General features: G+C 37.9%; 1 protein-coding gene across 1 annotated transcript in view; it reads left to right on the forward strand.

Moving 5' to 3' along the window:
* The window catches only part of CFAP54 (cilia and flagella associated protein 54), a 325750-nt gene that overhangs the window by 271689 nt on the left and 38787 nt on the right, over positions 1-15274 (forward strand). The gene's annotated exons all lie outside the window — the stretch shown is intronic.

Below are 15274 nucleotides of genomic sequence, written 5' to 3' on the forward strand. Positions count from 1 at the left end.
TTCTCCAGGCAAGGATGCTGGAGTGGGTTGCCATTTCCTTCTCCAGGGGATCTTCCTGACCCAGGGATCGAACCGGAGACTTTTGCATTTTCTGCATGGTAGGCAAATTCTTTACCACTGAACTCGATTCTGTTCAGTCATTCAGCTGTGTCCAACTCTTTGCTACCCCATGGACTGCAGCATGCCAGGCTTCCCTGTCCATCACCAACTCCCAGACTTGTTCAAACTCATGTCTATCGAGTTGGTGATGCCATCCAAGCATCGAATCCTCTGTTGTCCCCATCTCCTCCTGGCTTTAATCTTTCCCAGCATCAGAGTCTTTTCCAATGAGTGAGTTATTCGCTTCAGGTGGTCAGAGTATTGGAGTTTCAGCTTCAGCATCAGTCCTTCCAATGAATATTCAGGACTGACTTCCTTTAGGATTGACTGGTTGGATCTCCTTGCAGTCCAAGGGACTCTCAAGAGTCTTCTCCAACACCATAGTTCAAAAGTGTCAGTTCTTTGGTGCTCAGCTTTCTTTATAGCCAAACTCTTACATCCATACATGACTACTGGAAAAACTATAGTTTTGACTAGACGGACCTTTGTTGGTAAAGTAATGTCTCTGCTTTTGAATATGCTGTCTATGTGGGTCATAGCTTTTCTTCCAAGGAGCAAACATCTTTTAATTTCATGGCTGCAGTCACCATCTGATTTTGGAGCCCCGCAAAATAAAGTCTGTCACTGTTTCCCTTATTTCCCCATCTATTTGCCATAAAGTGATGGGGCTGGATGCAATGATCTTAGTTTTTTGAATGTTGAGCTTTAAACCAACTTTTTCACTCTCCTTTTTCACTTTTATCAAGAGGCTCTTTAGTTCTTTGCTTTCTGCCATAAAGGTGGTGTCATCTGCATATCTGAGGTTATTGATATTTCTCCTAGCAATCCTGATTCCAGCTTGTGCTTCATCCAGCCAGGCATTTCTCATGATGTATTCTGGATATAAGTTAAATAGGCAGGGTGACAATAAACAGCCTTGACATATTCCTTTCCCAATTTGGGGCCAGTCTGTTGTTCCATGTCCGACTCTAACTGTTGTTTCTTGACCTGCATACAGATTTCTCAGAAGGCAGGTAAGGTGGTCTCGTATTCCCATTTCTTTAAGAATTTTCCATAGTTTGTTGTGATCCACACAGTCCAGGGTTGTAAGTTTGGAGTAACCCTTTTTCTCAGATACCTGCTAAGAGTTTATCAAAGTAAAGCACTTATGTTTTTGTTGTGAGGCAATAGAAGACTAGAGATATAATTCTCCATAGTTAGAGGCAGTCTTTAAGCAATAGTACTAATGACGTGCTGGTTTTCAGAGCTGGTATCAATTCTGGTTGGGCTAATATCTGTTCCAATGGTAAGTGCATGTGTCAAAACAAGTTTTAAGTATTTTAACTGTCACCCCTGTGACAGAACATTGGGGTTTTCTATTTCTTCTTGGGTCAGTTTTGTCTAAAGTTTCATTTTCTAGGAATTTTTCCATTTTATTTAAAATTTATCTCATCCTTTTGGATAAGGCAATGGCTACCCACTCCAGTGTTCGTGCCTGGAGAATCCCATGGACAGAGGAGTCTGGTGGGCTACAGTCCATGAAGTTGCAAAGAGTCAGACACGACTGAGTGACTAAGCACGCATGCTCATCTTTTTAACCAATCAGTGTGTTTGTAGCTGAAGTGCCCCTTTGAAACCTTATATTGCTTATCTGTGCATTTTTTCTTGGTTATTGTCACCAGAGATATCTCATTAATTAATTTTATTTCATTAATCCTAGATATCTTCTACTGTTTTTTTTTTATGTGTGTATGTGTTTTCTTTTCCTAACTGACTTCTTGAGATAGATGTTTAGCTCAATATTTAGTCCTTTCTTTCTTAATCTATGCATTTAAGGCTATCAGTTTCTCTCTAAATTTTGCTTTGGCTTCATCCTACAAGTTTTTATTATAGTATTGTCATCATCTTTCAGTAAAAAATAACTTTTTAAACTTCCAATATGATTTCTTCTTTGACTTACAAGTCATTTCAACATGTTTCTGAAATTACAAACTATATGAAGTTTTTCTAGTTATCTTTTGTTATTTATTCCTAGATTATTTTGTTCTGTGTTAATAAAAAAATATTCTACATGATATTGTATATGAAACTTGCTGTTTTTTACCAGGAAATGTTTATTGTGTAAATATTCCACTGCTCTTAAAAAGAATGTGCTCTCCTCAATTGTTGAGGCAGTGTTGATATATGTGCAGTAGGTCAGTCTGTGTAGTCTTATTCAGGTACTCTGTATCCTTACTGACTTTTCTATTTTTGTTTCGCTTCTTATTTTTTTAAAATCAAGAACTGTTGACCCTTGAACAACATAAGAGTCAGGGTGCTGGCCTTCCACACAGATAAAAAATCTATGTGTAACTTTACAGTTGGCTTTCCACATCCACATTTGTGGATTCAGCCAACCATGGATTGTGTATAATAGTATAATTGTACGTATTTATTGAAAAAAATTCTCATAAAGTAGGACCTGTACAATTCAAACCTATGCATTCAAGAGATTTTACCATTTAATTCTGTCACTGAGATTGTTGTTGTTTTAGTTTTTTCTTGTAGTTCTGTCAAATTTTGCTTTATGTAATCGGAGGCTTTGCTCTTAGGTACAATCAGGTTGACAAGTGTTGTGACTTCTTGGCGATTTCAGTATTTTGTCATTTTGAAGTGACTTCTGACCTTTTCATAAGAATGCTTTTTTCCTCATAAAGTCTGCCTTGTCTGATATTATTAGAGGAAAATGACTTTCTCATGGTTATTATTTTCACAGTATTTCTTTTTCCAGCCTTTTGCTTTCAACCCTTTTTTGTCCTTGTGTTTTAGTTGTATTTTTAAATAAAAATATATGCTTGGATATCTTAAAATGCAGTCTGACTACATTGTATTTTGACTAGCAAAGGTAGTCCAGTCATAGTTAATATAAATGCTACTCTGTTTGTTTTGAAATCTACCATATTATTTTAAACTATTACTTCTCTCAGTTTTCTGTCTTTCTCTCATTTTGGGATTTATTATTTTTCTCATTCATTTTTACTCTCTGAATTTTGAAATTATGCACGTTTTTGCTGTGCTTTTTGTGGTTACCCCTCAGGACAACATACATACTTACCAATTTGAAAGTCAATGAATAATGTCTTTATTCCTGTAATGACATATCATTGTACATTTTCTTTTTAGTAACCAAGATAATATTATTTTTATTTTATACAAGAGTTATTTTCCTTTAGAATTTTCTATATATTCAACATTTGCTTTGCTTTCTATTCCCTCTTGCATTTTAGACCTTCCATTTAGGATCACTTCTTTCTGTTGAAGTATATATTTTGAAATTTCTTTTGGTGAGCATCTTCTGAAGGCAAACACTCTCAATTTTTGTTTGCCTGACAAATGTCATTGTTTTACATTATCTAGGAAATAAATTTTTATGAAGTAGAGAATTCAAGCTTGGAAATTATTATCTTTTAGTACATTGAAAGTGTTACATACTCATTTCCAGTGTTGCTCTTAAGAGTCAAATTGCTGTTGCTTTAAAAAGTATTCTGACTTCTTTGATGAACCACTTTGGAGGCTGTCTTTGCGCACTTTTACTAGGAATGGTCTTCTTTTTATTTATTTTGCTTTCGTTAGTGTATTGGTTAAGAACACAGGTTCTAGAGCCCTCAGAATGGGACAGATCAAACTCCTGTTTTGAATCCCAGTTCTGTTATTATGCTTAGTAATTTTGTGACCTTTGGTAGATGAGTTAAGATTTCTGTGTCATGAGTACCCCAGAGATAATTGTGTAAATGTGTTAGTCACTCAGTTGTGTCTAACTCTTTGTGATCCCATTGACTGTAGACCACCAGGCTCCTCTGTCCATGGAATTCTCCCAGCGAGAATACTGGAGTGTGTTGCCATTCCCTTCTTCAGGGGATCTTCCTGACCCAGAGATCGAGCCTGTGTCTCTTATATCTCCTGCATTGGCAGGCGAGTTCCCTACCGTCTGACCTACCAGGAAAGCCCTAATTGTGTAAACGTAACCTAACTTATATGCAGAGTACATCATGAGAAACGCTGGGCTGGAAGAAGCACAGGCTGGAATCAAGATTGCCGGGAGAAATATCAATAACCTCAGATATGCAGATGACACCACCCGTATGGCAGAAAGTGAAGAGGAACTAAAAAGCCTCTTGATGAAAGTGAAAAAGGAGAGTGAAAAAGTTGGCTTGAAGCTCAACATTCAGAAAACTAAGATCATGGCATCTGGTCCCATCATTTCATGGCAAATAGATGGGGAAACAGTGGAAACAATGTCAGACTTTGTTTTGGGGGGCTCCAAAATCACTGCAGATGGTGGTTGCAGTCATGAAATTAAAAGATGCTTACTCCTTGGAAGGAAAGTTATGACCAACCTAGATAGCATATTCAAAAGCAGAGATATTACTTTGCCAACTAAGGTCCGTCTAGTCAAGGCTATGGTTTTTCCAGTAGTCATGTATGGATGTTGAGAGTTGGACTGTGAAGGAAGATGAGTGCCGAAGAATTGATGCTTTTGAACTGTGGTGTTGGAGAAGACTCTGGAGAGTCCCTTGGACTGCAAGGAGATCCAACCAGTCCGTTCTAAAGGAGATCAGTCCTGGGTGTTCTTTGGAAGGACTGATGGTAGAGCTGAAACTCCAATACTTTGGCCACCTCATGCAAAGAGTTGACTCATTGGAAAAGACTCTGATGCTGGGAGGGATTGTGAGCAGGAGGAGAAGGGGACGACAGAGGATGAGATGGCTGAATGGCATCACTGACTTGATGGACATGAGTTTGGGTAAACTCCAGGAGTTGGTGATGGACAGGGAGGCCTAGCATGCTGCGATTCATGGGGTTGCAAAGAGTCGGACACAACTGAGTAACTGAACTGAACTGAACCTAAATAGTAGTTGTCATTTATTATTATGTAACTTTAACATTATTACACTATTTTAAAGTGTAATAACTTCAAATATACATGTGATACACTCGGTAAGCATCGTTTTTAAAGCACCTTTTAAAGTATACCAGCAATATTTCCCTAGAGATGCTTCAGGTGCCAATGTTGTACAGAAGAGAGTATAATCTGAGTAACCAGCAAAACTGAAGTGTATAGCAAACAGGAGAAAAAACTTAATTCTTCTCTGAATGCTGTTTAAAAATTTGTATCACAAGCATAACTCATTTTAATGTTTATTATCTTTAATTCTGTATCTTTATCCACATCTATGTTCTTACATGTGTATAGATGTTTGCAATAGGGCTAACTGGGGAGCAGGAGGAGAGGCGGGCAAGTATTTGAGAGCAGTTCAGTATCAGTGCCTGAAATCTTTGGAGTCGGACCAGTGATTCCAATTCTGGGAGTCTTGAAGAGGGGTCAAGCTTTGAAAAATGGGACAATTGATCACTATCACCTTTTGCAGAGGAACCTTCCACTATAGCATTCTTTTGATTTCTGCTGTCTCTAAGAAGGGCCTTCCGCTCTTTCCCATGAAACATTTCCCGTGTATTTTTGCCCTGTTCAGCACTTTTTATCTTTTTTTTTTTTTTTTTTTTGCCTCCTGCAATGGACTGCTCCTGCACTTCCCAGCTCTTGAGTGCTGTCCCCTCTAGCATTGCCTCTGGTAGCTTCTGCTGCTCCTTGACTCATGTGACCTGTGTCAGATGGTAAAACCTCCAAAGCCTACCCTTTCTTTATTCTCAAGCACAGCTTCTCCCAACAGCCCCTCCATTCTGCTTCTCTAGGCTGGCAACCTAGGGCTAACTCCGTGTCTGTTGTCTATCCCTCCTACCCATACAAAAAAAGAGAAACTTTTAACACCTCACTTCCCAGAAACATTTAAAACTGTTTCTCATATTTTGAAAGTACTCGCCTTCCCACCCTTTCCATGTTCAATCCGTGCCAGATATTCCATATGCATTTTAAAATAAAAAATCTGTGGTCTCTTTCGGGGAAATTTAGTCCAGTAGTTTTCAAATCACCATTCCAAGAATCCTCATGGGTCATGGAGTCAATAGAGTGGGTCACGAGTAGTATTTTTTTTAAAAGAAATTAAATATAAGAAGGCAATATCAGAATGCACCACATACAGTAAGTGGAAGTGTTTTCTGAAACATTTGTTTCAGGATAGATTCTGTTAAAAAGAGCATTTCTAGATTGACGTTCAGCATTCTGAAGAATTTGTGTACTGGCTGACAAGAGAACCAACAGAGTGATAAAAGAGGATTTCCATTCAGAAAGGGTCTGGAAACAGAAGGCTGACATGGTTGGGAAACAGATTGTTTACCCCAACAGTTAGTTTTAAGAAATGAGGAACAAAGCATAAAGTTCATTTCACAAGGCTATAGAAATATCACATCCCTATCAGTCTAGGGCAGGATGATCTGGGGGAGTTAATGCTAAGACTGCATCTGTGGCTGATAATTAGAATAACAAGGTTTCATGCATCAACAATCACATCTGACAATTAGCATGGACCCATGAACTGGTGTCAAACAGAGATTAGAAATGGAGCACCAACTAACAAATTCTAATTTAAACAGGTTGCTTGAGTAATTTTTGAAAGCCACAAGCAAAGACACAGAATGCACAGTTTTCCTATCTTAGTTCAGGGACATTTTTTTCCACCTTTGACAATGAGTATGTATGTATTGGGTCATGATGGAAGATGCAGTGGCTGCCATAAATCTCAGCAACACAATCAGGAAATGCTGATTTAGGAAAGCTAGATGTTCTCAAACCTAAGAGTCTATGTTTTCAGAAGATAATGCTGAAATTTGTTTGATGATTTAAATATTGTATGTGAGCATTCATCTATTCATTATCTTAGACCTTCAGTGTAGAGTTTAATGTTGGAAAAACTGGGTGAAGCTCATGAAACCCCATGAGATGATACAGGGATTCTACTTCATTAACTTCACAACAACTCTATGGGATAGGTACAGTTGTCCCTCAGTATCCACAGGGGATTGGTTCAGAAGCCCCTCAGATATCCACCAAAATCCAGAGATGCCCAGTCCCTTATATAAAATGGCAGGCATGTGTGCTAAGTAGCTTCAGTCATGTCTGACTCTTTGCAACACTATGGACTGTACCCCACCAGGCTCCTCTGTCCCTGGGATTCTGCAGACAAGAATACTGGAGTGGGTTGCCATGCCCTTTTCCAGGAGATCTTCCCAACCCAGGGATCGAACCTGCACTTCTTATGTCTCCTGAATTGGCAAGCAGGTTCTTTACCACTAGTAACCCTTGGGAAGCCCCATAAAATGGCATAGCATTTGCACATACACTCTGCACATCTTCTGTATACTTTAAATCATCTCCCCATTACTTATAAAACCTAATATGATGTAAATGTTATGTAGATAGTTGCCAGAACATGGCAAATTCAAATTTTGGTTTTTGAAACTTCGTGAATTTTTAAAAACATTTTTGATTCACAAGTTGTTGGATCCATGGATGCAGAAACCCTGGGTTATAAATTATGCTATCCTATTTAACAGAATTACCTTTAGTAGAATATAATAGAACCACACATGTTATTCACTGAAACTTCTTTACAAGAAAAGCATCTTTTGAACCATTTCAGTGTCTCGTAAGGACAATTACTGAAGAGACTGCCAGAGCCTATCGTTCTAATGAACCTCCCAGACTCTGGCATTAAAAAGCGTTGTGAAGAATGGCTGATTTAGACAGAAGACTGCAGGTTAGCCTTAAGGAGATATAACCATGACCAAAGGTTTGATGGTCCAAATTTGTCTCAAAATTACACTTTAGGGCCTTTAGCTTTAAAGCACCTCATATTCTTGCTATTTTTAGCACCCAGGGTAACCGGTAGGATGCTTTAGATCACAAGCCAGCCTATTTGAGGTTCAGAATGAGACTGGAGTTATGTTTATAACTTGATCAGGCTCAAGGAATGCAACCCAGAGCAAGTAGGGCAGGGGAGGGGCAATAAAGCTTCAGTAGCTGGCCCTTCCTTTTGGCCTGTGAGACCTAAGCTGGAGGGATGCAAACGACTGCAAGGGCTATTGTGTTGAAGGCAGTTGCACAGCCCAAGGCATGTTCTTCAGAGGCCATGAAAGTGGTAGGCAGACAAGCATGATCAAGTTAAAGAAGTCTGATCAGGCAAAGCTTGCCAGACTCCATCTGGCAAGTGAAAACACAGATTTGTACAGAGCTAAAATAGTTCTTGGAGATAAGTTTATTCAGAAGCCCAACAAGTCTGGGAACAAGAAATACAGAGCTAGTGCTCTTTTCTGGAGGTTTTTATACCCCTAAGAAGAGCAAGACACTATTTCAGGGTTCCAAACAAACAGGCTATGCATTCAAGACAAGCTGAGGCCTAGCTGGATAGTAAAGGATGAGTTAGGATTCCTGGGAAAACTAACAAGTCTTAATAAAAGCAGAAGCTCAATGTTATTAACTTGGATATTAGGAGTACTATAACTAAGATCATGCAGATGCCCAGGACCTCCCCTGAGGTATTCTAGATTCTGGGGCTTGTTGCCTAAGTGATTAACTAGAGTTGCTCCTGCATATGGGGCCCAAGATTACCTCCAGCTTCTGGGAACTGGGGAAGACAAAAGCTGGATAAGTGAGGCAGGAACTGGCATCTGATAGTCCCTGGCCCTTGCAGAGTGTGATCAGGAACCAATACCACCAGCACCCCTGGAAGCTGATTAGAAATGCAGAATCTTGAATCTCACTTTAGACTCACTGAATCAGAGTATGCATTTTACTCGTACATTCTAAAATGTATGCACTTTCAAGTTTGAGAAACACCAGGCTAAACTGGTGCTACCAATGCAGTTATACTCTAATGATGACTCTCCAAGAAGTATTCTATTGCCAATTCATATAGTGGGCTCCACTGGTAACCTCTGATTTCTTTTGGTCCCACCCAAGTCAAATGTCAGAACTGAAAGGAAGCTAGAATACCTAAGCAACATTCTCATTTTACAGATGAGAAACAAAGTTCCATAGGGGTAAAATAACCAATGTCACAGCTCATTAGTGACAAAAAAGAATGCAAACCTAGGTCTTTTCATTTTAAATGTTAATTTCTATATAAAATACATATAACTAATTGCTTACTAACTAATTTAATAAAGAATTTATTGAGTGCATACTGTGTGCCAAGCATTTTGTTGGGTGATTAAGACATCAAGATGAGGAAATTACAGACCAGCTCAATCTAATGGAAGTGGAAAGTAGATTCTTCTTTCACTGTTCCTGGGCTGTAAGGACAAGACAATTTTTTTTTAAAGTAAAATATAATTGATTTCTAATACTATATTAGTTTTAGCATAATGATTTCATATTTTTATACATCACAAAACAATCACCATGAAAAGTCTAGTTACCATCTGTCACCATACAAAGTTGTTACAATATGATTGACTATATTTCCTACGTTGCATATTATATCCCTCTGACTTATTTATTTTGTAACTGAAAGTTTGTAGCTGTTAATCTCTCTCAACTATTTCACTCATCCCCCAACCCCTCTCCCTCTGATGACCAGAAGTTTATTCTCTGTATCTATGAATCTCTTTTGTTATGTTTCGTCATGTTTTTTAGATTCCACATATAAATGAAATCTTGTCATATTTGTCTTTTTCCATCTGACTTATTTCACTTAGCATAATACCCTCTAGGTCTATCCATGTTGTCCAAAATGGCAAGATCTCAGTATTTTTATGGCTGAGAAATATACAATTTTCATTGGCATGTATATAATTTTGAATTAGTATTTTTTGCAGAGGTGGGATTGTTGGATCCTATGGTAGATCTATCTTTAATTAAAAATTTTTTTTTTTCTATAGTGGCTCTACCAGTTTACATTTCTACCAGGAGTGCTTCAGAGTTCCCTTTTCTCCACATCCTCATCAACACTTGTTATTTGTTGTCTTTTTTATAATGGCTGCCCTTTTAGGTGTGAGGTGATATCTTTCTGTGGTTTTGATTTGCATTTCCCTAAAAATTTTTGATGCTGAGCAATTTTTCACATGCCTGTTGACCATCAGTGTGTCTTCTTTGAAAAATGTCTGAGATCCTCTCAGATGTCCAGTTTTTAACCAGGTTGCTAATTTGTTGCTTTTTTTTGAGGTTGAATTGCCTGAGTTCTTTGTGTAGTTTGAGTGCTAATGTCTTACCAGATATATAATTTGCCAGATTCAAAAAAATATTGCTAAGGCCAATATCAAAGAGCATATTACAGATGTTTTCTTCTAGAAGTTTTATGGTTTCAGGTCTTACATTTAAGTCTTTAATCCACTTGAGTTTGAGTTTATGTGTATATATAGTGTGAGAATAGTCCAGTTTAATTCTTTTGCATGTAGTTGTCCAGTTTTCTGAGCACTATTTATTGAAGTAGTCATTTTCCCATTGTATATACTTGCCTTCTGTTGTAGATTAATTAACCATATAGGTGTGGGTTTATTTCTGGGCTCTCTATTCTGTTTCATTGATCTCTGTGTCTGTTTTTGTGCCAGTTCCATTCTGTTTTGATTGATATAGCTTTGTAGTAGGATTTGAAATCAGGGAGCATGATATCTCCAGCTTTGTTCTTATGTATCAAGATTCAGTTCAGTTCAGTTGCTCAATCATGTCCAACTCTTTGCAATCCCATGGACGGTAGCACACCAAGCTTCCCTGTGCATCACCAACTCCCAAAGGCTACTCCAACTCATGTCCATTGTGTTGATTGCTATCCAACCATCTCATCCTCTGTCGTCCCCCTCTCCTCCTGCCGTCAATCTTTCCCATCATCAGGATCTTTTCCAATGAATCAGTTCTTCACATCAGGTGGCCAGAGTATTGGAGTTTCGGCATCAGTCCTTCCAATGAATATTCAGGACTGATTTCCTTTAGGATTGACTGGTTGGATCTCCTTGCAGTCCAAGGGACTCTCAAGAGTCTTCTCCAACAACACAGTTCAAAAGCATCAATTCTTTGGTGCTCAGCTTTCTTTATAGTCCAACTCTCACATCCATACATGACTACTGGAAAAACCATAGCTTTGACTAGACAGACCTTTGTTGGTAAAGTTGTGTCTCTGCTTTTTAATATGCTGTCTAGGTTGGTCATAGTTTTTCTTCCAAGGAGCAAGTGTCTTTTAATTTCATGGCTTCAGTCACCATCTGCAGTGATTTTGGAGCCCCCCCAAAATAAAATCTCTCACTGTTTCCATTGTTTCCCCATTTGTCCTAGTTCTGTGAAAAATTCCATTGGTATTTCAATAGAGATTACATTGAATCTATAGGTTGTCTTGGGTAATATGGTCATTTTAACAGTTTTAATTCTTCCAGTTCATGAACACAGTTTATCTCTCCATTTGTTTCTGTTGTTTTCAGTTTCTTTTTATCAATGTCTTATAGTTTTCTGAGTGCAGGTCTTTCTTTTACCTTCTTGGTTAGATCTATTCCTAGGTATTTTATTCTTTTTGATGAAATTGTAAATAGGGTTCTTTACTCCTTCTAATAGTTCATTGCTAGTGTATAGAGATGCAACATATTTCTGTATATTAATTTTGTATTCTGAAGCTTCATTGAATTCCATTTATATTAGTTCTAATAGTTTTTCTTCGGGTATCTTTGGGATTTCTATATATAGTATCATGTCATCTTCAGACAGTGACGGTTTTACTTCTTTCTCTAAAATTTGTATACCATTTATCTTTTTTTCTTGTCTGATTGCTGTACCTAGGACTTCAAACACTATATTAAATAAAAGTGGTCATAGTGGGCATTCTTGTCTTATTCCTGAACTTAGAGGAAAAGCATGATGTTAGTTGTAAGTTTGTCATATATGGCCTTTGTTATAGTGTTGAGGTATGTTCTCTTTTTTACTCATGTTGTTGAAATTTTTTTTGTCATAAATGATGTTGAATTTGTCAAAAACTTTTTGCGCATCTATTGAGATAATCATGTAATTTTTATTCTTCAATTTGTTAATGTGGTGCATCACATTGAATGATACTGAGTCATCTTGCATCCCTGAGATAAATCTCGGTTGATCATGATGTACACACAAAACAATTTTAAATATAGTATTCCTCGGTGTTTGTAAAAAATCACATCACTTTTTTTCATTGAAAAAGTCTTTTCAGAAGTGAATAAGGAAGCATTGGAAAATTTTTCATGGGCGTATTACCTCCTGAAGAATCCAGTCCTGGATATGTAAGGTGATATAACTTTTCCCTGAGGGTAAAAACAAGTTGGGAATAGAACTAAGCACTGTTCTCAACTGAAAACTAAGTGGATTAGATGAGAACAGGCTGGGGGATCAGATGGGAAGCTGGTTTGGTATTAGCAGCAGATCTAAAAGAATATGGAAAGTGAGGTACCTAGGTCAGGTTAAGGAGCCAGGATGATCATGGGGCTACAAATGACAACAATAATGCTCTAGATACTGCTTAAAGCAATTCACATTGACTCAGTCCTCACACTGATCCGTTGGATGAAGATTACCATATCTTCTACTTTACAAATGAGAACACAGAGGCATGATGTTTTCATAATTTTCCCAAGATCACACAGCCAGTAAGTGGTGGAGGCAAACCCAGGCATCCTGGCTCCAGAGCTCAGGCTCACAACAACTCTGTGAGTTTAGTGCTTTATTATTTAATTACAGCCCTATTTTATTCAAGTTAATTTTGACTTCAGACTTTTATACTTTGAATCCAATTATCTATGCCAGGCTTCAGTTAAGTTCAGTTAAAGAAGTCTTCAAATTGTGTTGCAAAACCATTGACAAATATCAGTTTTAGGAGGGAGAGTGTCATTTCCATAATCAGGGGTTAAATATAAAGCATGGCTTCTATTTAAAATTTTCAACTAACATGCTTTGGGGAATTTGATTAGTTCTTAGAAGATTAATAGAAATTTCAGAAATATAAAGATATTAACGTGTAGCAGGTATATGACCGATTTGTTTGCTATGCACCTGAAACTATCACACCACTGTTCTTCAGCTATACTCCAACACAAAATAAAAAGTTAAAGGAGATGCTGTAAGCACTACTAAAAAAGTACAAGATATCACTCCTGTCCTCAGAGATTTTATATGCTAGCCTGGGAGTCAAGGTTAACAAACACAGACAGAGCAAACACCATAAAGCACTGTGAGATCTTGAGCTAATCTCTCGGATTCATTTCATTTTCTTTTCAGAAATGTTTTGTCAAATTTCCCAAAGTTTGAAAAGTCAAATATTTTTAATGAGTAAAAAAGAACAGTTCTCTGTCTAGCTCTCCTTCTCCATGAATCTCTCTCCTCAGATGCAATTTCTTCAAACTCTTTCAACTGTTTTGTTTGGTTGTTTTGCTTTCTCCCATTTAACTAAATTATGTGCTCAGGTAATGATTTCTCAAGTGATCAGCCTTACACACTCTTCTCTGCACATTCTCCTAACTGAGTCCTATCACAATTCTTAGACCCTAGTCAGTGTTTAGATATGTCTCCCCACTCTTGAACCTCCCTCCCACACCATTCCACCCCTCGAGGCTGTCTCTTAGTTCCTTTTTTCTTTCCTTCAGAGACATGCTTCAAACTGGACCAATTACTTTCATGGCTCAAATATCATCTTCAGAGCCCACTCCCCATCCTCCTAATAATTCCTTCCTGTCTGAGTTGGATTCCCTTGCTCCCATGTTTCTCTCTGTCTTGGCTTGCTCTCTCATGTTAAAGGAACACATCTTCCATCTTCCTGAGAAAGAATGTGCTGGAGGTTCTGGTAATTCAGAGCTCACCAGACTCCACAAATTGCATCTATGGAAGGCTCTAGTAAAAAATAAAGCATGGCAGGATGAAGAAAGTACAGATAACCATTAGAGAGACTCAGGAACCCAGGAGGAGCTGCCTGGTCCTCTCTCAGTTACACGGGACACATGCTATCTATGGGTCATGAACCACTGGAATATGGTGAGATATGTTGGTTTCAAGAAAGCTGCTGTCTTACTTGGGAGGATTCTTTCCTAAGTCTCTGATCATGTAGTCAAAACCAGACTGTGGGGCCAGACTCAATGAGAGAAGTGATGATAAAAATAGACTCCAGATGTAAGTAATCAACATGTGTATTTTCTACAAAAAAAAAAAAAAAATAGTGCTGGTAAGCTGGCACAGGCAGCCTCCTGGTGTGTTTCACACCCAAAAAAAGAGCTGTGTTAATTACTTGCTAGTACATTCCGTTCACCTTTGGTCAAGGAACAGTTCCGTGATTTCAGTCCTCTGAGATGGTTTCCAAGGTGGTGATGGATTGAGATTATTCCTGCACTTACATAGGAAGTAAAGAGACCTTATATACCTGACAAATGGTCATCATTTTAATACTTAATTCACTGTTGTCTCGGCATAGAATTCTAGGTTGAAAATTATTTTCCCATAAAATGTGGGAGGCACTCACTATTCACTGCCTCTGGGAATTCTGCTTTGCTGTTGAGAGTTGTGTTCCCATTCTGATTCCTAGTTCTTCATTTGTGATGCCTTTCCTCTGCAAACTCTGCGGATCTCCCCTCTGTCCCCTGTGTTCTAAAGTTACGTGGTGCACCTTGGTGTGGGTATTGTTCTGCATCCTTAGGGTGCCTCTTTCAATATATGAAGTTTATTCTTTGGTTCATGTAGATTTGTTTCTTTGATAATTTGCTCCCTCTAATGATCTCTGCACTTTTTGGAATTTCTGTTTTTCAGATATTGAGCCTATTAGATTGAGTGTTTACTTTTCTCATCTTCCCCCGCTCCCCACCATTTATGTTTTTAAATTTAGGTTTATTTGGGGGGAGATATATTTAACTTTATATTTCAGTAATCTTTTATTGATTAGTTGTTATGATCATATATATTTTTTATTTTTAATTTTTTTTTTACTCTACAATACTGTATTGGTTTTGCCATACATTGACATGAATCTGCCATGGGTGTACGTGAGTTCCCAATCCTGAACCCCCCTCCCACCACCCTCCCCATATCATCTCTCTGGGTCATCCCAGATCATATATATCTATATATTTTTAATTTAAGAGTGCTTATTCTCTGTTCCATTTTAATAGCATTGTGTTCTTATTTTGTAGATGCAACATTGGCCTTTTTCTGTCTAAGGATATTAATTATGGTTTCATTGACATTTTCTTCTGCTCTCTGTCCTGTATCTGATTCTCCAAGTCCCCGTATTACATTAGTTCTGGTCTCTACCTTTCATTTCATGTCTAGTGA

Source organism: Ovis canadensis, chromosome 3 (assembly GCF_042477335.2).
Source record: "Ovis canadensis isolate MfBH-ARS-UI-01 breed Bighorn chromosome 3, ARS-UI_OviCan_v2, whole genome shotgun sequence".
NCBI lineage: Eukaryota > Metazoa > Chordata > Mammalia > Artiodactyla > Bovidae > Ovis > Ovis canadensis.